Source organism: Cryptotermes secundus, unplaced genomic scaffold (assembly GCF_002891405.2).
Source record: "Cryptotermes secundus unplaced genomic scaffold, Csec_1.0 scaffold21, whole genome shotgun sequence".
NCBI classification, from domain to species: Eukaryota; Metazoa; Arthropoda; class Insecta; order Blattodea; family Kalotermitidae; genus Cryptotermes; species Cryptotermes secundus.
The window spans coordinates 1,259,927-1,287,389 of record NW_019742548.1 but is presented as its reverse complement, the minus strand read 5'-3'; the positions used below and the strand labels follow the sequence as shown (position 1 = coordinate 1,287,389).

General features: G+C 43.0%; 1 protein-coding gene across 1 annotated transcript in view; it reads right to left on the bottom strand.

The window, feature by feature from the left end:
• LOC111873249 (uncharacterized protein DDB_G0283357) overlaps nt 1-27,463 on the bottom strand; it is a 470,680-nt gene that overhangs the window by 388,914 nt on the left and 54,303 nt on the right. The window lies entirely within an intron of this gene.

Below are 27,463 nucleotides of genomic sequence, written 5' to 3'. Positions count from 1 at the left end.
TAACCAAACCAAGGATTACAGAATGGCCGGGACATGTAACATGCATGGGGAAATGACGAATGCAAACAAATTTAGACTGGACAACTTAAAGTAAGAGATATAGACCTTAATGAGGATGATTATATTAATAACGATCTTAAGTAAATGGTAGGATATAGGGTTTTGGTCTGGAATCAAGTGGCTCAGGACAGGGTACAACGGCTTATGTTACGAGCATGGTGACCGACCTTCGGATTACATAAAGTAGGGTAATTTCATGAGCTGCTGAACTTCTCAATTGCTCTACTGCCTAGGATTAGATTCTACAAAAAGGAAAGATCGACCTTATCGACATGTTCAACACAGGTTCCGTTGTCTTTTATTCTCCATTCTTCGAAAAACGGTACTAAAATCATATAACGTTATCTGGGCCTTCTGCTAATTCTCCCTCAATAGCTCGTCATCTGTTCACTGCAACTTCTGGAAGCCTAGTATTTGTAGTTCGTTCCATTCTGGAAGTGATATACTAATTCCACGGTTAACACTGTTATTACAGTATGAGCTGGATTGCAAGCACGGTGTGTAACGCAATGAGCTTACATGAATAGAAATTCGTGTTTCCAACTGGAATATACATATACAAATATTTCCCAAGTGCGCTGTTTCACAGTAGATATGAGGTCCCCAAAGATCTCACTAAGATTACTGTCTACTGTAAAGCTACGCAGTGTAGTCGGGTTGAAAGTTGCCAACGCTTCTGAGAAACCTGTTTCCTTCATCTCCTACCCTGAAGATGAAGCGGCTAGTTACTCTGAAACGTCGGTATCTTCCTATCAGATTAACCAGCTTCACATCCCAGAACATTTTAATGTTACTCTGTTTGATACTCGGAATACTACGTAGACGATGCTGTTCATTTATTGTAGGTACAAATGTATTGTTACGGATATAACAAGTATCAAATGTTGCTCGTTCCACCGTCTCAGGTGTAACATGTCTTTCTGTAAAACTCACTAGAAGTTGAAGAAAGCAGTCTTCTGGGATTTGGCACCGTATATATGTAGTGTTAACCGACGTTTCGGAGGAACGTATCGCCTCCATCTTCAGGGTAGAAGGAAAAATATAAGAAATCCTCAAGCGAAGAGGCAGTCTGCTTTTACCGGTTCTCACGATCTCTTCGCTTGCAGATTTCTTATATTTTTCCTTCTACCCTGAAGATGGAGGCGATACGTTCCTCCGAAACGTCGGTTAACACCACATATACACGGTGCCAAATCCCAGAAGACTGCTTTCTTCATAGTCACCGCCGTGAAAGCCTCAAATCTCACTAGAAGTTACTCACTTTTAAAAGTTGTACACACCACCGCATGTCTCCACCAATATATTCATCATACGTAAAACCGGCACACAGCATAACCTAACAGGAAGAATAAACCGCCACTTCGAGTACGCATGCGTATAGAAAAAGAAGGTAAAGCTATGCCATCAACAGGCCGTAGAGGCCCATAGGGTTGTGGGACGTCGAGACTCCCACATTTTGCATACAATCGGATTACAGATGGCGGTAAGGTTGTCGGCCTTACGCTCTAGCCAGCCGCCCTTTACCCCGAGTAAGATTCCTGGTACTCATTTCTGTTAGAGGCTGAGTCAACCCAAGAGACATGGTGCGGTTGGAAGGATTAGATCAATTAAAAAATCCAGTGACCTCATCGGGAATCGAAACCTATGACCTTCCGGCTTGTAGCATAGTGCCTCAACCAACTACGCTACCGCGTGTCCCACATGCGCATAGAGGGGACCAAATATTGATAACCAAAGCCATGATACAGATGCACAGCAGTTTCCTCTATTATAATATTAAACACCTGACGATGAGTATATTGGTCGAAACATGTAGTGATGTGTAAAACTGTTAAAATGAATAATTTCTAGCGAGTTTTATGGAAAGACGTGTTACACGTGAGGCGGTGGAACCAACAAGCAGGATGCTACAATCACACTTGTACAGTAAAATGTATGATCTATATGTCTATACGCAGGATTTCAGTATAGGCAAGGCAGTCTATATACTGTAATGTGGTAAACGTGCCTCACATGAGCATACATACTGAACGAGATGCATCAGTTGTTGTGTGGTGGGTCACTACTGAAAACAGTAGCAATGGGCGGGCTTCTGCGTTCCAATGCCCTTCAGTTCGGAGACGCCCTCACGTCCACCGCCTTCTTCAGGGTGTAAGCGTAAGCCAGGCAAGAAACCGGCAGAAGCTCAGCGATAAACTGAGCTCAGCGCTACGTACCACACGGCACTGCATCTCAGAAGACCGCCACGAGAGCCTCAGACTGAACAAGATGAAACACTTCGCTTTGAACTTCCTGTGGAACACCAACAGGTTTTTGTGGCTCATTTTACCTATAGGCCCATATACCGTAGAATGGTACGAGGATGATCAGTGGATAATGAATCGGAAAGGATTTGGAAGGAAGCGGTGATGACCTATTCGACGTACTATCCCGGAAATATCCTTGGGGGACTGAGAAAAATCATGAAAACCTCAGTCAGGATAGACAGTGTTCCGGCCAAGATTCGAATCGAGAACATTCCACATACAAGCTTACACCGTTACCGCTTTTGTACCTTGCTCGAAGACCAACATTAAATTCCCTGTAACAATTTAGTGCAGAATACTAGTGCCATATTTTATAAAAATTCACTGATTTTTTTCGGAGATGAATTTTGCGGGAGAACGGACAAATAAATACACGATCTAGAAAATATTCATTCGTTTCAGGCAGTTTGTTCACAAAAGAGGAATACACTTCGTGACGTAATATGGGGCACAATTTCTGTTAAAACACGAGAGTTGCTGCGTGAATGTCTCATTTGTCACATTTGGAGCACGTGATCTCCAGCGATTCAGTATAGCAACATATGGACATAGAATTAATAATCTGATACGTCACACCCACACAGCCTTAGAAGAGAGTTCCCATACGGCCGGCTTTTAGGGGAATTTACCTCTCCCGTTAGTAAGTTGTTTCTGAGAAGTCACATTGGTGGTGATTTTGGTTTTCTCTAATATCAGTAGAAACATTCGCGGATAAAATATGAGGATTTTATGATGAAAATAAATGCGGAGAAATCAGTATCATTTGTTAATANCTTCTTCCGGTTCAACTTCTAAGGTTTCTGGCCGATTAGGTCGATTTTATGATGAAAATAAATGCGGAGAAATCAGTACCATTTGTTAATATTTTCAAACCCATTTAATACAACTAAAAATGTTAATAAGGGAACAGTTAGTTAGCATCTCACTTTGCAACTTCCAAATTCTCTTCCCTGAACTTTGTTCTCAGTCTCTTCTGGAGCTCACCATACAGCATAACTACATTCGACCTCTCAAACCGACAGCGACATCAAGGGTTGTTTTTAGGAATTGATTCTCGTTTGCTACTGTTTTACATCTTACGGACGTGACTTGACAAAGAGCAGAACTGAAGTGGTTTCTTGGTTCCAGGTATTTCAAAGTACATGAAACAAATATTTTATAATAATTTTAAATGGTGTTCTCGCTAAGCTACGAACACCAGACTGCGAGGAAGTAACTGTCACTTTAAATTACTTCAAATATTCCTACGATAAACAAAATTTCTGAATGTCTGTCACCGATTAACTTATGTAATAGCGATTCAGTCAAATCCAGCTCTCGTCCTAATAGTATGCTTGTCTAGGATTGATTTTAATACCCAATATATTATGTTAATCCAACGTTATCTGCCCTATCATCTTCGCCTGTGTTCCTTTCTTTCAAAAATTTCAACAAGAATTGTTATATTCACTTTCTACACTACGTCTCTCAGATTGCTGTGTTTTTTATCGCAAAATTCAGCCACGTGATTTGCTTGCAGCATTAAACCCTGCATTCATAAATGACTTCTCTCTCAAGTGTGTTCTTTTGAAGATAATGGAGCTAATTCAGTCGGCATAGGAACAGGCTACGAGCTGGAAGGCAGGGGTTAGATTCCAGGGAGAGGCAAGAGGTTTTTTCTTCTTCACGGCCTCCAGACCGGCTCTAGGACCCACACAGCGTCGTATACAATTGATACCGGGAGCTCTTTCCCCGGGAATAAAGCGGCCAAGCCGTGAAGCTGATCACTTACCTGTATCTAATGCCGAGGTCAAGAATGCTGGAGCCTTACCTACACTCCCCTACAAGGGCGACTTTATCTTTGACCTTTACATCTGTATTTCATTATTATGTCAGGGGTTTCTGTCTTGTTCCTTACGAGTTCTGTCGGCCTACTAAGAAATCGTTGAAATATATGGTTTTGTGTACATAGAAAGGTAAAGTTGACTTCGTGCTTAACTAATTAGGCATTACACCATGAAGTCGTATGGGGGAGTGGATGTATGGATCCACATCTTCTTGACCTCGGCACTAGCTGGAGATGAGTGGCCAGCTTCACGCACCGGGGAAAGAGCCCCCGGTACCCATTGGATAGGAGGTTGGGTGGACCCCGGAGCCGATCTGAACACTGTGGAGAAGAGAAAATTCTTGACCCTACCGGGACTCGAAGTTCGACACATCAGCCGTCCAGCCCGTATATATAAATTAAATATTACTATATCGTTCACTGCCCGCCTCTAAGAATGATTACATGGAGAAAATTAAAATAAAACCATAATAAATTTCCAGTAAATTTCGGTCGCCTGAACTGAGACTTCTAAACCGCAGCGAACATAAGTATAGTCAGTATTCGGTTCCATGTGCATGCGGCGGCATCTGCACTGCAGGCTTAGCAAACATTTTGTATCTCGTGGCGGTCACATCTTTCCAACGTCTCCGGATTCTTAGTCTCAAACACATGTGGGTTTTGTGACCTTCAGAAAACATTTCGCTACCGTGGTTACTATCAAAATACACTTATTGTCATCACGGTTTCAACGCTCTTCTTGAAGGGTGGGGAGGAGGGGCTGATGGGGATTCGAACCCATATTTATACCGACAGAGTTAACCACTCTTCCACTTCGCGATTTCCTTCTGCACGGCGTCACATCCCATAACACCGTGAACACTCGAATCTAACACGAATTTAGTTATTTTATTAGCCTACTTTCCTTAGTTTGAAAATATAAAAGTGGGCTTATGAGATCACCTTGCTGTCTGTGTGTCTTTGAACCCCCTTCCTATCAACTTCCGAATGCCTGAAACAATCTTTATGAAACTTCGTATGTACATCATGACAACTGTGTCAATCTCAACAGCGTACTTCATAATCCTTCCCGTCAATCTGTATCTGTATGTGTATCCGCCCTACTGTTGCTAGGCAACGGCTGGTAAACATGTTCCCGGGCCAAATAATAGAGACAACAATATTAAAATAGTTGTACGGGTCGTTTTGTATGCGGTTCAAGTCCTATAAAATGAAAACAGAACGATTAGTTCTTCCCAGAATTTAGTGTTTCTATTTGTTTTCGTAAAATATCTGATTTCCGACGAGCTATTTCCATGAAACAGACTGTGGACCAGAAAGTAATAGCAGCAGTGTAACTTCCGCCTACGTACAGACGTCACAATGAATACTTTCATTGCAGAGAGCGAAGGTGATCCCAAATCACAATTTTAATGAAAGTCTGTGAATGTATTCAAACATTCCGGGGAGGTCGCGGTGGACAGACAAACATGACATCACGGGCTTCACTTCCCTTGCGCATGGGCAGCGGAGGCGGAAACTGAAGTGAAGAAGTACCTACTCTTACTACGGTGAGGGCTGCACCTGCTTCCCTGCCTCCTAAGCAGCCAATACCCTAACCCCTATAACAGCGTGGCAACAGAATTTAGGAGAGTGAAGCCTCTATGAAGGAACATAAAATGGCGGCGAGCCTAAATATCCGTGGCAATAGTGGTTTACTTGTTATACCGCTGTGTCTCTTATGTTTTGTTGGCCCAACCACGAGGTGAGGTGACTGGAAGTCATCACCTCGCTGTACCATAACATCGCAATCCTGCGTAAAAAGTAAAAGACAAAGTTGTCCCTGTATAATTAAGCACTACGCCATTAAGGAATATAGGGGAGTGGATGTATAGATCCGCATTTTCTTGACCTCGGCACTAGTCGGTGGTGAATGGTAAGCCTCACGCCCCTTCTGCTTTACCCCCGGAGAAAGTAATAGTACTGCGTGAGGGTATGAAGTCTCATGCTCTTGCTGCATGTAGTACTAATTCTGCCGGTAGGTGGGTCTGCCAGCAGTAGAGTCTGTGTCATCAGCTGTCATTGTAATGACATATACTTGTTTAAAAGAAAGTCTTGAAGCCTGTTTGTTCCTTCCTACCCAGTAATGGATTTTCCGATTGAGTTGTGAGTACTCCTGCCGGAGCCAAAGTACTGACACGTTTATTTCATTTGTTAAAGTATTAGAGGTAAGTGTTGGGATCAGGTTAGGCAACCTGCCGACTGTTGCCGCTACGAGTAATGTCTGAAGAGTATTAGTCAATATGAAGACCAGAAATAACCCGAAGGTAATGCTAGAGGCAAGTCCCGAAACGTCGTATATGTCAAACATACCGCCACGATTTACAGTGTGACTGTAGACGGGGTTTGGATCGGTGACTCGATTTATTGACCACTTATACATACAACTCGTAACTACACGCAATTATAACGCAATCGCTGATATGCACACTTTACAAATCACGAAACCCCAAGGCTTCTCCAGCGTGCAGTGTCTTCACTAGTCGTTGCTTGACAACAGCTCTTAACAACAGAGATCCTTCAGCTTCTGTGCTCACGTCGTTACTGTTTGGCGAATATCTCACAACTGAACTATAGTGCCATCTCTTCTCAGCCTCCCTTCAGAACTCAACTTTCAACTAACTGGTTTAACTTCTCGGCACCGACCACATAGAAAACACCGTCCTTCTATTGTTGCGTGCGTATTCGTTGCCGCGGGAGCGTGTTTACAGAGCCGTTGACTAGAAACAGTCGCTGTTTATTCACCTATCTCACGGTCGTTGCATAGCAACGGCTGTACCCGCTATAATACTCTATGTCGGACAATTTCATTCCACCAAATTCTCCATCATCATTATCACCCGGGGCAGGCAACAATAGGCCAATCAGTGGTCGACGTGCCGAGTGGACCCAGTTGGACTCCACTCCACACTAAGCGAATTTAAAAGTAACAAAAGAATGTTGAATGAGCAGCCGTGGACAGCCAATAAGGGGTGGCCCTACAGTTCGGGTTGGGGTGTGGGGATAACAGCTTTTTCACTGCTCTGACATAAAACTATTATCTTCCCAAGAATTTATGTCGTGGAATCATGTACCAATTGGGTAACGGTGGAAATGGTCGGGTAAATAAAAGATTGCCCTTAAGCTGTACGATTGTAATGCAGAGCTGATCAAGTGAAGAGACAGTCTGGTTGTACTATAGACTCAACTCATTAAATTCATTCTGTTCATTAGCTGCAAGGCTATGTGCCGTCAAATGATGTTCGAGTATGTGAGGTGATATGGAAGGAATGGGGCGAAAATCTACTTAAGGCACTCTTTTGGCATTGGGATAGGGGGGATAAGGGAGAACACTAACATCCCAGCCTAAGGGTTAAGGACCCATCCGGGAAACGAAGTTTCACAGCTAGAATATGGAACGAGTAAAAGTGGTGTCATTTCGATATTCGATATAGATTGCAGATTTCTGAGGGAATAACCAAGGATTTCTTATTATTCCGAAGCGGAAACAAACTCTGTGACGTCACATAAAGTTCTTTTCTAATGCAGTATATTCCGGATGTTTACAGCTTCGTTCCTGCCTGATAAAGAATCAGTAAAGATAACAGAAATATCGGAATTCTTAGAAGATCGAGTTCTTAACAACGTTCTGCAAGGTGTTAATAGGAATCGAAGTTATTTCACCGTGGTTATCGGAAATCGCACGTATGACGTACTTGTAAACCTCAGTCATATTTACGACTGTGTAGTTTAGTACGTTTTATCTAATCTAATATTAATTCTTTCCAGTGCAGTAAAAGGATATACGTGTATTTACATTACATGCCACATATACCAGGTAGCTACAGAGGTGAATTATGTGACTTGTATTCTAGGGTTATCCTATTCCACTGCCGGCTGAGGTACGCGGTACCACGAAGTCTCTGGCGGTTTCCTGCCTGGTTAAAAAATGTCAAGTCTGTGCTTTAAAACCACTTCACCTCCACTTCACGGTACATAGGGCCAACCATGTGCTACGTGAATCGACGCTAAATAATCTTGTAGTAGATACAGCGTTGTTAAATATCCATGTAACAATCACAGCTGTTCAAGCAACAAGAAGGTAAAATTGTCCTTACAAAAAACAAAACAGAACAAACTCCGTGGCCTCTAGTCCGCAAGCGAACTATACTGACCGAGCGACCGCCGCTTGTCTGCGAAGTTAGTGTCAACACTTTCGGATAGAGGGTGTTGCGTGGTCTGCGCAACTGATCCCCACGGCCGTTAATCTCGGTTTCCCGACCGAAAAATTGTCCTCATGCATAACTAATTAAGCACTGCAACATGAAGGCGCACGTGGGAGAGGATGTATTTATCCAGGTATTCTTGACCTCGGCTCTTGTTGGAGGTGAGTGGTCAGCTTCACGCCCTGGCTTCTTTACACCCAGGGAAAAAGTTCGCAGCACCCATTGGATATGAGCCCCGGTGGGCCTCAGAACCAGTCCGGATAACATGGGAAAGAGAAAAGACTTGCCCCTTCGGACCGTCCACCCCGTAGCCAGTCGCTGTACCTATTGTGATATCCCGGCTCCTACTGGAGCTGTATATGTGTAACTAGTACAGCGGTTTTGAACAATTCGACCCCCCCCCACCTCCCAAGCCAACGCGTTTAGATTTCGGTCTGCAGCATAGCCTGTGCAGTCATCCAGTCTGCACTCTGTTAGTGTGAGCAGCTGAACATTCCCGAGCAATATGCAGCATAGCCTGTGCAGTCATCCAGTCTGCACTCTGTTAGTGTGAGCAGCTGAACATTCCCGAGCGTTATGCAGCTTATGTCCAGGTTCTCCCTCATCACGAATAACACACTGGCAACGAGGACTGGCGACATCGCGGGTTCAAGTTAATCTCGTGTCAATGCCGATGCGGTCAAGCGACGGGCTATTGCCACTGTGCAGGAAAATGTCACCCCACCTCCCGTGCAGGTGCCATCCAAATGCAGATAACGAATACTGAGGCTGCTAGAAGACTAAGAGTCCATTGTTCTCCACTTGTTCTCTTTGATTGACGTTTGGAATGTAAAACGTTTAAAATCAAGTTTTCGCGAAAGACGGCTGGACCAGGGGCTAAAATTCCAATACGCGGACATACAAGCGAATTTATATATCATCACGGAGGCGGTGTAATACAAGTCGAGGAATAATTTTATTTCAGTTGGACACTTGGACCATGAGCCTAAATATCTCAGTCCGTACAGCGATGGGATATGGGCTGGGCGGCAGGGATTTTCTGCCATCCACAGCGTCCAGAAGGTCTATGGGACCCATCTAGCCTGCCAATCTTCATTCCACCAATTGCTCCACAATCACCCTCACCCATCATCTGGAGCTGGTACGGTAGGCCAGAAGTGGCCGCAGTACAAGGGACTTAGTTCCACCCCACTAGCAATAAAAAATAGCCTCCTATCTAATCCGTGCCGGAGGATTTTTCCCCGGGGGTTAAGCGACCGGGGTGTAAAGTTGACCATTCACTTCCATCTATTGCCGAGGTGAGAAATGAAGCTATACCACCATGCCTCGATGAGTCTCTATGGCATAGTGTTTAATTAATCACAGGGACAAGTTTACCTTTTCCTTGATAATGGCTCATGGGTTAAATCCTGCTCAGGTATTTATGTTGGTTTTTATTTCCCTGTGACGACAAGAACCTCGTGACGGTCTCAGTCTCCATTCAGGAAATTTTTAGCGTATCTCGACGTTAATTTCTATACAGTAATATAGCCAAGACTCGAAGCTACTTGTAATGCCAAGAATAATAATTGACATATAATTTTCTGCACGTAAGCCACTCATACACAAAGATGCAAATTCATCATCTCAGGCAACGAGATTGTGTTTGCCGAGCAAATATCTTCCGCCCACTAAAGAAAATATTTCATATTCTATGATGTTTATCAGACCAACAAAGGAAGAAAGAAATTATAATTTTACCGGTTGGTTATTATAAGACCCGCCACCCCCACCTTGTCTCCGCTACTTGTATAATGAGCTCCACTCTATAACCATACTTAACTAAAGCTCTTCCCAGGTACATGACGTGTGCTGTGTTTGTGTGGACAGATGAAGAAGCGATGGGACTGGAGATACACAGAAGGAACTGTGCTATGTCTGATATCATGCTCAGGAATTTTCCATGACGAAGAGTCATAGACGTTTACTGGACAAGGGAAATAATAATAAATACTCGTGCATTTTCCTGAAAAATGTCGCATTTACTGGAGGTAGATGACGGGCTGTACGACAATTTATTGAACAAGAGATGATTCATAAACCCATGTTCAGATACCTTCCACAGTGGGTTACCAGATACATTTATTGGTGAACGGAAAGGTTTTGCAATATCTTACCATGAGGAATTCTCAGATGAATTAAACGGAGAATTTGAATGGTGTTGTAAGAATATATAGTGACTTGCTTACTTACCCATGGAGCTGAACCCTTCTGGAGGAGCCGCCAATTCTGCAGCTACTCAAGAATTCCCCAGGATTTTATGTAACCCGAAGGTTCATTACCGTGTTCACAAGAGCTTTCCACTGGTCCCTATCCTGAGATCAATCCAATCCATACCATCCCATCCTATCTATCTAAGAGCCATTTTAATATTGGCCATCCACGTAAGCCTTGGTCTTCCCAGTGGCATCTTTCCTTCTGGCTTTCCTCTTCTTCCCCATTAGCGCTACATTCCCTGTCCACGTCATCCTCATTGACTTGATCATTCTAATTATACTTGGAAAAGAGTACAAGTTATGAAGCTCCTCATTATGCAGTTTTCTCCAACCTCCTGTCACTTCATCTCTCTTCGGTCCAAATATTCTTCTCAACACCCTGTTCTCAAACACCCTCAGTCTATGTTCCTCCCTTAATGTCAGATACCAAGTTTCACACCCATACAGAACCAAAGGAAAAATTATAGTTTTGTATATTCTAATTTTTATGTTTTTGGAAAACAGACGAGAAGACAAAAGGTTCTGGACTGAAAGGCAGATTGAACCCGAGTTCAATCTGCTCTTAATTCCTCCTGAATCAGGTTTTGATCTGTTATCGTTGTCCACAAATATCTGAACTGTGCCACATTTTCAAAACATCTGTTCCTTATCTGTATGACATGATTTTGCCCTGCATTCTGGTGATGAGACAGTAACATATACTTAGTTTTCTCTGTGTTTACTTCTAGACCAACCTCTTTACTTGCGTCAATTAAAGTTTGTGTGTTTTTCTTTATGGTATCTACATTATCACCCAGTAGATTCACATCATCGGCGTAGACCAACAGCTGATGTGTCCCGTTTAGTTTCAGTCCCACCTGGTTTCCTTGGACCTTCCTAATGGCATTTTCTAAAGCAAAGTTGAAAAGGAGTGGCGATAAAGCATCTCCTTGTTTTAGACCATTCTGGGTAGGAAATTTATCAGATAAATGTTTACCTACACGGACTTTATTATACGTTTCGTTTAAACACATTTTAATCAACCTAACTAGTTTCATGGGTATCCCAAACTCTATTAGAATATTGTACAATACTTCCCTCCTAACTGAATCATAGACTTTCTCGAAGTCTATGAATAGCTTATGTTCTGTCTCATCGTACTCCCATTTTTTCTCCAATATCTGACGAATACAAAAGATCTGATTTGTAGTTTATCTGTTAAGACGAAACTGATGATCCCCAATAATTTCATCTATATATGGACTTAACCTTGAGAGAAAAATATTGGATAAAATTTTGTATAAAGTTGACAGCAGTGATATCGCCCGATAATTTCTACAGTCAGTTTTATCACCCTTCTTGTGAACTGGTACAATAATAAGACTCCTTCCACTGATCAGGCAATTTTTCCTTATGCCAAATAGAAATAATTAGATTGTGGGTCTTAGAACATAATATTTTGCCTCCGGCCTGAATAACTTCTGCCGGAATTTGATCACTACCTGGAGATTTATACCGTCTCAATTTTGCAGTAGCACTTTCAACCTCAAAAGGGCTAGGATCAGGTATTAACGGTTCAGCTGTAGGTATTTCTGTCTGCCTAACATCACTGACCCTATGTACATTCAATAACTGACAGAAGTAGTTCCTCCACCTATTCAAAATGTTGTGGGAATCTGCAAGCAGATCACCATTCTCATCCTTCACTAAGTTACTGCTAGACTGGTAACCCCTCTTAAAGACATTTATTTCTCTATACAGGTCTCTAATGTTCTTGTTCGTACTGTTCATTGCAAGCTCATCAATTTTGTCTTTCAGATATTCCCTCTTTTTGTTCCTGAAATGTCTGCTGGTTTCACGTCTTACATTGTTCAGATTATCCCCATTTAACTCACTTGGATCCTGTAACTGTTGCAATTTGGCCTGCTTTCTTTGATCTAATAATCTTGACCATCCCTCATCGAACGATGGTTTATGCGTCTTCGGTTCATAATAACCTAGACTCTCTTTGGCAGACATTTTTATATTCTCTCTAATAGTTTCCCAAGCTTTATTAACTTCCACCTCAGTTTACAAGTTTGCCAAAGCCGCGAATCTATTTGATATTTCAACGCAATACTGCTCCTTACCCTCTACCTCGTTTATTTTCTTGAAATTGAACCTCTCCATGTGAATAATGTGTGTTGTTTGTTTTTTTGTTTACTGCCAGTCTTTCCCTAAACTTTGCCACCACCAGGTAGTGGTCAGTATCACAATCTGCTGCCCTGAATGATTGGACATCAAGTATACTTGAGTGCCGTCTCCTATCTATCAAAATATGGTCTATTTGATTGTGTATCTTCCCATCAGGAGATATCCAAGTAAATTTATGGATGTTACGATGTGGGAACATTGTACTTTTGACAGTAAGGTTTTCGATATGGCATAGTTTATTACTCTAACTCCATCATCATTACTAATTTCATGCAAACTCTCATTCCCAATTGTAGGTTTGAAAATGTCTTCCATCCCTACTTTGGCATTGAAATCTCCTAAGTACATTTTCATAGGACACTTCGTGAAGTTATCAAATACATGTTCTAGTTCTTCATAGAACCCGTCCTTTATGTCGTCAATTTTATCCTCTGTTGGGGCGTGAACATTCATAACAATGATATCACACCAGCGACCTTTTAGTATTATATATGATATCCTATCACTAACGAACTCTACCCTCTTAACTGCTGATACAATTCTCTTATGTACGAAAAAACCTGTACCTAATTCATGATTGTCATTCCCCTCTCCATACAAAAATGTATTTTCGTCTGCTGGTGCGATGCCACCTCCGTCCCATCTGACCTCCTGTGCTCCCGCTACTTCTGCCACTGCCCTGTACAAACTTCTGACGTTCCACGTACCGAATCTCATGTCCATTTTCTTTAGCTTAGGCCGTTTATCCAGAGGATCCGTCCACGTCCGAGGCTTTGTGTGCATTTTCGTAACATATTCATTTTTTACGGTGAGTTGTTGTTAGCCCCACGCCCAACCCCCAAGCTGGAGGTCCACCCCTTTTCGGCTGTCCGCGACTGTTTATTCAATATATTCGCAGCTTCCCTCCATTCCTGGAGGGCGTCTCCTCCATCCGCAACCTGAGGACGCGCCATGCCGTGGTTACAGGGACCCACCTAACATGGATATCAACTGTACAGAAGAAAATAATTTGTAAATGCATGGTTCAAAATGCCCCATAATAAATTATCACGGAAATTAATTATAGAAATATAGACTAAAATTTCTAAAAACGCCTCTTATTATTTAATTTTAAATTTGACATTAGGCCCTGTCTTTTTCTGTACTCTCTGAGGCCTTCTAAATAGTCTCTTACTGGTTTTCCGATAAAAGTTCGTTTGTCATCTCGTGTGTCTCATGTCGCATTTACTCTCACTGCAATACAATACATGCCGCTTGTTCACATCCACGCACATAACCGAAACAAAAGCTTCCTTCTAAAGTTTCCTCACACGCGATTCAGAATATCTGAATTCGGATATGGAGAAAACAGTTAAAAACTTGATCCCAGTAAGATCGGCAAGCAATCAAATACTACGATATTTTTCATTCGAGATATGTACGATGTCTTCTTAATTTATCTTACATTTAAACATGCCAATATCGGAAGAAAATCACTCACTCACTCACTCACTCACTCATGGAGCTGAGCCTTCCATGAGAAGCCGCCATTTGTGCAGCCACTCCTGAACTTCACAGAATTTTATGGAACCCGAAGGTTCATTACCGTGTTCACAAGAGCCTTCCACTGGTCCCAATCCTGAGACAGATCAATCGAATCCATATCATCCCATCCCATTTCTCTAAGATCCATTTTAATATTATCGACCATGTTACGTCTTGCTCTTCCTAGTGGTCTCTTCCTTCTGGGTTTGCCACCAATATCCTATACGCATTCCCCTTCTCCCCCATTCGTGCTACATGCCCTGCCAATCTCATCCTCCTTGACTTGATCATTGTATTTATACGCGGTGAAGGGTATAAGTTGTGAAGCTAAACCATCTAAAACTAAAAAACTCTAAAACTCCGTGACTTGAGTCCCCAAGTGAACTGTACCGACCGAGCGACCGCCGCTTGTCGGCGAAGTTAGTGCCAACTTTAGCGGATATAGGGTGTCGCGTGGTCAGCGCAACGAATCCCCACGGACGTTAATTTCGGTTTTCTAGACCGGAGCGGCTATCTCATTGAATAGCTCCTCAATTATCATCATGAGGCTTAGTGGACCCCGTTCCAGACCACTATTTCTCAGAAAATAAAACCCGGGACCTCTGGATCTGTAGCCAGGAATTCTGACCACTAGACCACACATGCGGTCGAAGATAAACCAGCTTGAAATAAAAATATGCGATAGGCCTAACTGAAGAATGTGTCGCCAGATATCCAGGTTACGGAGATAAGTGTTGTTTACGTTTCTTATTTAACGACGCTACCAACACCAGCATTTACAGCGTCGATGATAGAGCGATTAATGAATATGAGAGTCGGCAGGGGAAACCGAAATACTCGGATAAAACTTCTCCCAGCGCCACTTTGTCCACCACAAATCCCACATGACCTGACCTTGACTCGAAGCCGAGCAGCTGCGGTGGGAAGCCGGCAACTAACCGCCTTGACTATGGTAAGGCACGGATAACAAAGATAAAATATAAGAAGCGTCACTGATGACATTTAAATCGAAAGTCACTGCTGAATCTTAAGGTCGGAGTTTATCAAAATGGTAAATACATACACCACTTGTCGGTTTACACAAACTGTACGTCCTAGAAATCTCATCACTTGACAGCGGCATTCATTGCATATCCTACACATACTGGACTNGATTCCTTGACACATTCCAGTCAGTTCACGTGGCACATTTCCTTATTATAATATCGTTAAGCAGAATAGGTAGAGCTCTATCCCTGCAACAGGCCGTGGAGGCCAATAGGGTTGTGAGGTGTTGAGGCTCCCACATTATCTAGACAATCGGCTCATAGATGGCGGTGAGGTTGTCAGCCTTACGCACCGGCCGCCATTTATTCCCCAGGAAGATTCCTGGCACTCATTTCTGTTAGATGCTTAGTCGACCCTAGGTCATAATGCGGCTGAAAGAAATAGCAGTTGTGTGAATTAGCAGAGTGTGTGAATTATAGATGGCGCTAGAGTTAGTGTAAGAAGGTAAAGTTGCCCCTGTGCTTAACTAATTAAACACTACACCCTGAAGACGTATGGGGAAATTAATATATAGAAAAAGTTTTCTTGATCTCGGCTCTACTTAGTGAGTGGTCAGCTTCACGCCCCGGCCGCTTTACCCCCAGGCAAAGAATCTACGGTACCCATTGAATAGGAGGCTGAGTGGGCCCCAGAACCGGTCTGGACCACGCAGAGAAGAGAAAATTCTTGACCCTACTTGGACTCGAACTCCGACCTCTAGGCCGTCCATCCCGTAGCCTGTCGCTATACCGACTGCGNTCAAGGAGGATGAGGTGGGCAGGGCATGTAGCACGAATGGGGGAGAAGATAAATCCGTATAGGATATTGGTGGGAAAGCCAGAGGGAAAGAGACCACTGGGAAGACCAGTGCGTACGTGGGCGGACAATATTAAAATGGATCTTAGAGAGGTATGATGGGATGGTATGGATTGAATTGATCTGGCTCGGGATAGGGACCAGTGGAGGGCTCTTGTTAACACGGTAATGAACCTTCGGGTTCCATAAAATGCTGGGAAGTTCTTGAGTAGCTGCGCAATTGGAGACTCCTCTAGTAGGGCTCAGCTCCATGAGTAAGTAAGTAAGTAATAGTAGTAGTAGTAGTAGTAGTAATAATAATAATAATATTATCATCATCACCACAGAACAGACACAAATAGGAAGTTGCATCGACGACCAAATCTGAGACACAGTGAGTAACGGTGTCATTGACTGATTGCAGAAAAGGAAGTGTGACTTCAGGCGATTATGAGGAAGAAGATAGTTGTGGCCTATTTCAAGAAACCTTTTCCCAATCTAAAGCTTATGGGCACATATGAGAGTCATACACACGTGATACATTAGACTAATTGGGACATTTCGGATGTAACGCGAAAGAAAACAATGAAAACTGATTACACTGAAGCAACTGGTTACAAAAGGTTAACTGTACATCCAGGCAGTACAAACCTCAGGAGCATCCCATGCATAGAATGCAATTCAATTTTTTAAAAACCAGAAGACTGTAGAAATTCACAGTTCCGGAAACTGGAAAAAAAGGGGAGCTATTTTGATCACTGAAGAGGCGAATTGATGCACTACTGCCACATTCTCTCCATGCTCTACGTACACTGGCTTTCTTTACACCTACTGAGCATTTTCTTTCTTTTTGAGAGACGACTTTTTCAGAGCACTTGTTCGTCCGAAGTCCAAGTTTTACCCAAGCAGAAAAATTGTCAGGACTCTCTTCAGTTGTTAATTCTTCTGTAATTTCCTTCACTAGGTCACATTACTCTTGCACAACATTCCTATCCGTTTCTTGTGCCCTCAGCTTTCATAACCCCTCTGCAGTTCTGAGAAAAAAATCTCTCTTCCTCTTTAAAAAGCAATGAACCAGTTTTTGCCGGTATTTTTATCTGCCCGTGGATGTTCCATAATGAGGTTTTCAGCAAAGATGAATGCTTCCCTATGAATCTGATATGGATCTTCTAGCCAAGTTCCTCCATCTTTCAGACAAGTCTTTTTCTTGTGTGGCACTTACAATTTTGGTTGACCAGGCGTTGTGTTAAATTTTTCTACAGTTACCGTACATAACTTGAGAATTTTCGTCTTACGCTAGCGGTTTCAATGTTGGCAATTCTGAACAATCCTGAGGCAGCTTGAATGCTGACACTAACAGCTCTCTTCATTACTTCTTGTATCCACAGACTGTACATGCCCTTACACTTGTCTGTTCTTACCATCTAAAGCACAAGGTGACATCAGTCACCGGTCACCGAGTCTGCAGGCTAGTGACCGCAGTAGCTCATCCTCGGTGACCACAATAACGACAAATATAGTCCCCATTCCAGTGGCCATAATTGCCCCGTTTTGCCCTATTCCAGTAAAGCAGATGCAGTACCAAAACATCTCAGCAAAATATGAGGGCTATTCCCATCTGCAGCGAAATAATTACTAGTATTTAACCATTAGCACATAAGTTATAGCCTACTCCGCAGTGTATTGGTCTTACCGTGATGCCTAATGGAGGCTGAAGCCACCTGCCTTCAAATATTTAGTTATGGATAAAACACAAACTTGAAAGTTTCAAGAAAGAGTGCATAGGGCGTGCTCACATCAGATCGCTGACTGCAATGAAGTCATGTCTGATCCGTTTCACGAATTGGATGCAAAGTGCAGGAATTAGGTAGCCTGAATGAAACAGCCCGGCAGTGAACCCTAACCTCGTATCTCTGAGATCTTTGATGGAGTTCTCTCATCAGAAAGCTAGCAGTGAGTGTCGCCTTCAGTCCAAGGCAGTACGCAGTTGATTCTGTTAATATTGTAACGTGTCTTGCGTTACTGATCCCACTTCGGACACCAATGTAACGTGTTTCGTTACTGAAGACGCCGTAGAGATGGTTAATTGGTCAGATATTCGTCAGATTTAAACTGTATCCTAATATACTGATGGAACAGACTTTTTACGAACCTTTCATTAGCTAGGCTGTGCATCTACCTACTCACCTACCCACCTACCTACGTATCCATGGCTATGCAGCCCTATGTTGAGCCTTGGACGCTTTTTCAGTTTATTGATTTTTTACACAGTCGGTAGGACTCCTTCGACGGGGGATCAGCCCGTCGCAAGGCCCCTACCTGCACACAGGACAGCACAAACACAGAATAGACGCACACACAGACACCCTTGCCTTGAGTTGGATTCGAAGCCGCGATCCCAGTGTTCGAGCGGGCGAAGTCAGTTCACGCTTTAGGACGCTTGGCCACTGTGATCGGCAGACTGTACAGTTCCTGACGGGATAATTACGAAGACTTCATAAGAATAACTAGCTCGGCACAGCTTACTGTACTTGAGTGACATATTTCTGTGGGTAAAATAAACCCTATCCATCGTTCTCACAATAACCGTATCAACACACGATCGTCACAGGCTTCTGGATACCAATCTCACCGGAAGTGTTCGATTTACAGAGGTATAATAACCAAGTGGATTTGAAAGAAAAGTGTCTTGAAGGTGTGCACCGGTGTGATTCTTTTCAAGCCAGCACCCAAGTGAGCTAATTAAAAATCCGGTTCCATTAAATCCCCTAATCAACTACTGGAGGAACTCTATTCTGTGAGAGGTCTTCATTGGCACCTGGGAAGAAGCCAGGAAACTCGCTTCCTTTTCATCTGATGTAGCATCCACGAGCAAAAGCCTATTCATGTGTAGCTAAATTCGTGATGTAATATCATACCAATCAGAACCAAAAACAGAGATGTAATTATATCCCCTCTTTGGGGTTTGTAAAGTGTAAAACTTGATTTTGTACCCTAAAAGAACAAATTGTGATAAAATACACAAAGGAAATGAAGGAGAAGAAATGGTCAGATGGAAAAATAATTACATAAGGAAGATAATATTATATTTTAGCATCCCGTTGCATTGAGGCATTATCCTTATTATTAGGTTACACGTCAATAATGCAACAATAAAAAAGACATCAAGAATATGTCACTCACTAAAAGTGTCCTATTGACATATTAATGGTTTTAACATCATAAAGTATTAAAATATATTTTTTTAGTGAGTGACATATTCTTGATGTATTTTATATTGTTGCATTATTGACGTGTAATCTAATAATATGGATAATATATAAGGAAGAGTTTCATAAACAAGAGATGTGCTCTTCGTGAGTATTGCTAAGACAGCTATATAAAGTCGTGAGCCAGACATGCAGAACGCATGGGGGATGTGAGAAACTGATTACAATTTTAAGCATATATTCAACACATCCATGGGTAGACAAAGATAGGACTACATGTTTTAGAATAATATAAATATCAATGAACTACTAAATAATTAGCTGGGATTGGAACTCGGTAGATATGTGAAGACATAAAATTTATAAAATCATATATTTTACGAGCTTAGAGTAAAGCGGCCATTTGCTTCTGGCGTTCCTTACAGCTTCGTAATCGGTGCGCCTCGACAACGCCATGCAGTTTGCAGCCACCTGATCACGCTGGTTCTTCGCTCTACCCTGAAGATGGAGGCGATACGTTCCTCCGAAACCTCGGTTTACACAATATCTACACAGCGACACATCCCAGGAGACGGCATTCTATGTAGGTGAATGTTCACGTTGTTCCTTGTGATGCTTACGGTCCCCCCTCACCAGTTTAAGATCATCAGCATAAAAAGAAATAGGTTCCGGCCATTTCAAATTCAGCTTCTTCTCAATCTCTTGATGACATCGACCAGAGAAAAATTAAGACGCGTCTTTGAATTGGAAAAACATCAGATAAATCTTCACGAACTCTACCAGACACCTCACGCATACATACTTTAATTAAAGAAACAGGTTTCTTGGGCACTCCCTCCGAATTATATTTGAATACTGTGCAGTATTGTTTCTAGTTGTGTGGCTCATTTAGCGGCGTGGCAAGCTGGGACTACTCTGCTCGCTTGCTAATCAGTAGTGGTTCTAGGGGTGCCAAATCTGTGGTTCTGTGTGGCTTATTTTACTGCACTCTCATTATCTCGACTGTACATAGCATCGAACTGCAGCGCGAGATGACCTGGGGAGGATTTGGACAGAAGCGGTTGTGTCATTCCGGCGTTTTCATGGAGGAGCTGAGAAGATCCACGAAAACCTCTCAAGGAATATGGGTTTCCGGTGTTTGTTCCTACCGCGCAATTCTCCGGGGACTTACCACTGTATTACCCAGCTCTGTCACACAGTTTGATGTCCTCTGTGAGCTGGAGGGCCTACTCCTAGGGTAAAGAGGTCGGAGAGTCAGTCTGTTAATTCTTCGTCAAGTTCAGAAATTAAGTGGATTTCACGTTCTCCGTCACGGTCTTCTTAGGCAGTATATTTTAACGAGCCAGTCACAGTGGCTGCGCGATCTAAGACATGAACTGCCTTCGCTCGATCGGACGCTGGGATCGTGGGTTCGAATTATACACAAGGCATGGATGTTCGGTGTATGCATGCGTTTATTCTGTGTTTAGGTAGCGGCCTGGCGACGCGCTGATCACTCGTCCAAGGTGTCCTACAGTCTGTGAAAAATTATTACGGAACTGAATAAGAGGGCTGGGCCATGAAAGTGCAAGAAGAGCCATTGAAAGGAAAAGGATTTTGAAGCAATTTAATTAAAATAATGATGGTAATGACGTCGGCGATGACAACAGCAACTGAAACAACACCAATGGAGACAGTTTCTGAATGACGGTAGCATGTCCCATCATATCAAAGCCAATAAGAATTGTTAAAGGAACAATCAGCAGTGACAGAGAAGGTGCGAGAAGCAGAGGATGTGACGAGATGTGAGAGATATCTCCTTCATTTCGCAACACTCGCTGCTTACAGTTACGTTGAGCAATTGTATGGTACAAGTATCTGAGCAGAAAACGTCCGCTGTCATACTTTAAAGTTACAGTGTGGGAACAAAGGGCTTCGGGTAATGCGAAAGGAAGCTTAGCGGCGCAAATTAAAATCTTCATGTATTGTATCCGGATGTATCATCATCATCAGTAATCTGTCAGACGACAGGTCCACAGTCTCTTCCAAAACAGTTCCTCCAATTAATGCGATCTAGAGCTTTCTCCTTCAAATGACAGTATCCTCTTCTGTCCCCAAGGTCATCCAGCATCTTCTTACGTCTTCTTCCTCGTCTTCTTGTTACTTCTATCCGCCCCTCTATCTTTCCTTCAATAACTTCTTTTAGAAGGCAGTTTCTGCGTAAAACATGACCAATCCAATTAGCCTTCCGTTTTCTTATTTCGTGTAGGATATTCCTCTGCTCACTGACTCTAATTAACACTTCTTCATTTCTCACATAATCGGTCCAACTGATCTTCTCCATCCTTCTCCAGCACCACATTTCGAAACTTTCCAGATGTTTCTGATCTACTGCCCTAAGTGTCCATGTTTCAGCCCCATACAGGGCTATGCTATAGAGGAACAATATTTTAAACACCGAATAATTCTTTACACTCACTTTTAAAGTACTCGTACAGTCCCCAGGCAGAACATGCGGATATTGTTTTATAGTCCAAGATATTTCCTTTCTTTCCTTAGCCCGCTCTTCATTACAATCCTGCAATTTCACATTCGGCAGTTGATATCAGCGTCATTAAACAGACCAAGAAGAGAGAACATTGCGGAAATGAAGTTGATATTCACAATATTCTCATTCATGATCAAATTATAATTCCCCACTAGATATTCCTAAACGTAAAGTGTAGGAAACCAGAGGAACAAATATCTCGTGAAGAATTCGATGTTTGCTTTCAGTTCTGAAGAGCCGTACCGTAGGCCTATATTCAGCTTAATTTTAGTCGCGTCTGTGAGGTAGTGGAATCGAACCGAGAACAACAAGAATTGTCTGAATATTCTAGAAAGATTTCATCTGTAAAATTACGACCTCAAAACATCCTCTTGAAAGGTCTGCAAACAGAAGGAAAAGGTGTAAACTTCTGACAAAGATTATATCGAAAGATAGGTACGATTTGACGAAATAACATTCACATGGAGAGCATAGTTATTTTCTAAATTAATGGAAACAATTATTTATTTTAATCGTGACAAATAACAGTAGACGTATTAGAGAGCCTATTCGTTGAAACGTCATCCTGAGAACGCTGATATAAGCGAAGACAAGAAGTCTCGAAGGATGAATGACTCGTTCAAATATTCGAATCAGTTGGATGCGGGCACCGACAATTGTAAATGAGTAATTACAGGATTTAATGACACATTTGTGTGCATAACAACAATCAGCACGGATTCTGACGGGGTGCAATTGTAGGAATATAATTCTTTTAACATATGAAGGTACATACCGTAATTTGTAGCTCATTTGATCCTGCAGAATTTAGCACAAGTAGCTCCTATGGCTGACCAGCTGCGGTCATTAAACCGAAAGGCAGATACAGATTTCACAGTGTTTTACATTCCACAATAATTAGGCCTACCGAATAATTCGAATTTTGCTATTTTCCAAACTTATATTACAGCACAAAATTCCAGGATTCTCCAACAATATGCTAATGTCGCTTCCGCCTCAAAAGACTTTAGGGTCGCCATGTTAATACTGAAGGCATGAAATTCAAAGTACAAAAGTACGGTGACGTCTGGAGGCATTATATTCAAATGGAATTCCGTGAATATCATTCAATTTCTGCAAAAATATTAGGGAAGGTTACATGGATAGACATGCTATTATTATTATTATTAGAGAGACAAAAAAGAAAAGGGGGGTGGCACGCGGTAGCGTAGTTGGTTGAGGAACTATGCTACAAGCCGGAAGGGCGCGAGATCGATTCCCGATGAGGTCACTGGATTTTTTTTCAATTGACCTAATCCTTCCAGCCGCACTGTGGCCCTGAGGTCGACTCAGCCTCTAACAGAAATGAGTACCAGGAATATACTTGGAATATTCTTGGGGGTAAAGGCCTGCCGGCGCGTAGGGCTGACAACCTTGCCGCCATCTGTGTTCCGATTGTCTAGAAAATGTGGGAACCTCAACATCTCACAACCCTATGGGCCTCCACGGCCTGTCACAGGAATAGCTTTACTTTTACTTTTACTATAAGCAAAATGACACAACATGAGACAGTTCTAATGCACTTGTTCAAATTATCTTTGTACCTGCGCGTTATGAAACAGCGAGAAGACGGTTTGGTTGCAACATTTCCCAACTGTCTTTATGTCTGTATAGCATGTTACAAATTTTCCGAATTTATGATTTCTCTATGGCCGCGCCATAGCTCAAGCTGTTAGTCGCTGGCTTCCCACCGCGGCGGCCCGGGTTCGATCCCGGGTCTGGTCAAGTTGGATTTGTGGTGGACAAAGTGGCGCTGGGGCAGGTTTTCTCCGAGTACTTCGGTTTCCCCTGCAAATCTTCATTCCACCAATTGCTCCACAATCACCCTCACCTATCATCTGGGACTGGTACAATAGGCCAGAAGTGGCCGCAGTACAAGGGACTTAGTCCCACCCCACTAGCAATAAAGAAAAATGTTTTGTCTCTTTAATACGAAACAACATGAAGATTGTTTTAATGCAGCAGTTCGAAACAGCATCAAGTTGTGTCGTTGCAAGCAGTGTGCTGTAAAACAGCTCGGAAGGGTCACATGTGTTCAGGATGCGTACGTTCGGGCACTGTGCAATAGGTTACCTGGATGTTCACGTCACTACAGACGTCAATCGCAGAAGACAGGAAGGCAAGTGAAGGACATACAGATGCCTGGTGTCAAACGGATGTGAACTTAGGTACCACGTACATGAATGGAACCCGAAACCATTTAAAGTTGCATTTTATTTGTTTTCTTTAACGACGAAGTAACCACGTGTACTCAAGGTTAAGACCGCTGATATCAGAGTTAGCAGGAGCAATGGCCCGGGGGCAGAAGTTCTTTATTTGTATTCCTTGCTAAATGTTATTGGAGTGATCAAATCGAGGAAGATGAGATGAACAGGATGTGTAGCACGCATCGGGAGAAGATAAATGCATGAAAAACTTCTATTAAGATGGATCTTAAAGATACAGGACGGGATTTGGACTCACGTGGTTCAGGATTGGGGGCGTTGGCAAGCCTTTGTGAACAAGGTAACAATATTTCACCTTCTATAAAACCTTGGAATATATTTAGTAGTTGAACACCATTTACTGGCTCAAGAAGGACTCGGATTCATGGTGTTAATTCAGTTATTCAGTCAATTGCTGATGACCCTGTCACAGTAGCCAGGCGGTCTAAGGCACGAACTGTCTTTGTTCGCTCCGACGCTGGGATCGTGGGTTCGAATCACACTCAAGGCACGGATATTTGGTGTGTATGCGTTTATTCTGTGTTCGTGTTGTCCTGTGTTTAGGCAGAGGCCTTGAGATGGGCTGATCATCCGTCCAAGGAGTCCTACTGTCTGTGAAAAATGATTACGGAACTGAATAAGAGGTCTCGGCCCTGAATTGGCTGGAAGAGCCATTGGGCAATTGTCAACGAAGCCTTAGGCAAGTTGATAATATACTGATGGAAGGCATAAGTGGATGTAACGAGTAGTGTTACACCGGTAGAATTCTGGTTTACGTTACAATCATGTAGTCACATGTGCGAGTAAGTATAGGTAGTTAGTTAGTTATTGGAGAGGGTGGGTTTCCCCATGCACTGAGACCTGTATTGGTCCATTGTGCTTCCCTCTATGATTTCTACCAGTCTCTATATCCTACCGGTACTGGTGCTTACCATCAGTCCCGCCCAGCCAGCGAGACCGGCTCTACTAGCTGAGAGGTATCTATAATGCTTCCCCCATCTACCAGAGGTATTAGAGACTGCTGTTGGGCGGGAAACGTCCGTTAATTTGGCTCCTTAGAAGATATGAGGTTCTTTTACGTGCCGTAAAGCTACGACACGGGACCCACGGCTTAAAGTCCCTCCCGGAGGACTTGTTCCCTGAATTTTTCCGCCCTTAAAAATTCGACGACCTCCGCCGGGTATTTGAACCCGCGTACTACGAGTCATGAGGTGGGAACGTTACCTCTAGACTACGGAGGCCGCTAAGTATAGGTAACTTCTGGGTGATGGTTTCGACAACGAAGATGAAAAATCGTCTCCACACAAGCATGTGAGACACATACTCTGGTAATACAAATATTAATTATAATATTTGTAACATAATATGGCATATTTGCTCAACACAGAATTATGGAGCCCACAGAGACGGTCTCTATGGAATTGCTCTGCAAACAACAGTTGTTGCTAGGCAATGGCTCAATAACGATCATGTGGTCACCCCAACAGACACTAACGCAACAATGGAGTCACTGCGGGAAGCGGTGTTTTATACGCGGTCCGTGTCCAGATGTTATACGAAGGACCTCCACCGCATCCATACGAGTCTTAGGAGGAAGCGAAAAGGCAACCCAGTGGCACTCTGTTCCCGTGGGATATAAATACAGGGACATGGCCTTCCAGTTTGGGGGAGTGTCGAATCTGAGACAGTAATACATTGTCATGAGTCCCACAGGACTCGGACCCAAGAATGGCTGCGCTGGCGAGGCCCAGCAGCATCTGTAAGCGACAGACCTGTCATCTCGTCAGAGTGAACGCCCCACATCAACAAAACCGCAACTGTCTGACAGTAACGAAGATCTGGTCTTGAGCCCCGGATGGGGCTTGACACGAAGACAGACTGGCCGACTGACTCTCGGTCATAATATACATTTGACTCTGATTTTGACTTCGTTGCAGTTAGTTTGAGAACTTCTTCGGTTCAGTCGTTGTGGGCTACTGCTGTCAGAAGCTGGTAGCTGTGAGAGGGGACAGTTCGGGAACCCTGTGGAAGGGGAAAACTGCTACCAAGCAACGGCAATGAAGTCGTGACTGTTGATACTAGTATGTGTGTGGCAGTGAGGTGTAAAGTGTAGTCACGCGCTGTATCAAAGTGCGCAGTAAATCCGGCCATCAATCCAAACCCGTCTACAGTCACAATCCGTCATGTGGCAATATAGTAAACATTAATTCACGCTTTGGCATATCTGAACGTTGTCTGAAATATGTCTTTCTGATGGCAAAACAAATCCTGACAGTAAAAGTATCATTCATCATGATAAACACGATACATTTAGTTTGTGGTTATCTGGATTGTGACATGGGAAAGCATGTAGGTGATTCAGAAAGTTAAGGAGAAATCTACTGGCTACATTAGAGAAAGCGGTGCTATAACCCACAAGACTGCGTCTAAATTCAGAAATCTCTCACGTTTATTTCAGGGTTTTTTCCCCTCAAATCCCTGACATGTCACATGTGGTGCTACAAGGTGATATACGTGTACATATTTACTATTTATTCATTATTAGTATTTCCACGTGCTTTAGTGATTTTAGACGCGGGTTTGGATTGGCGAATCGATTTTTTGGATATTCACAAGTCGGCACTACAACTGATTACAACACTTTCAATTTTACTGTAACTACAACACTTCGGAAGTACGAACAATGACGACACTCTAAAGGTTGCTATGACTACACCAGGCTTCACTTCTGGCTTCTGACTTATCTTACTTATCTTTCCCTGACTTCTGTCTCTGTCTGAGTCTCATTTTACGACCAACGGTCAGTCGGCCAATGTGTCTTGGCATAAAGCACGCACCTGGGGCTTGCAACCAGATCTTTTATTACTGTTTGACAGTTACGTTCTTGTTTTTTGTGGGCGCCATCTCTGACGAGAGGACGGGTCTGTCGTTTGTATATGCTGCTGGTCCTTGCCAGCGCAGTCGGGTCCAAGAGCGTTGGTACTCGAGACCATGTATTACTGTCTCAGATTTGAGACTTCCCTTTTCGTCGCCTCCTACGACTCGTAAAGTCACGGTGGAGGTATCAGAACCCGCCTCCACACGGGCCTGTCAAAGTCAAAGTCACACTGGCCGTCAGCCACACGGGCCTGACTTCTATCTCTGACCTAACCCTTCAGCCGACCGAATACGCGACACCGTTCCCAACAGTTAATCTTATCGCGTCCCTCCGTTGCTGCGCTTTGACCGACTCGTTGTCATGGATATGGAATTTCAACAGTTAATATGTTACACTTCA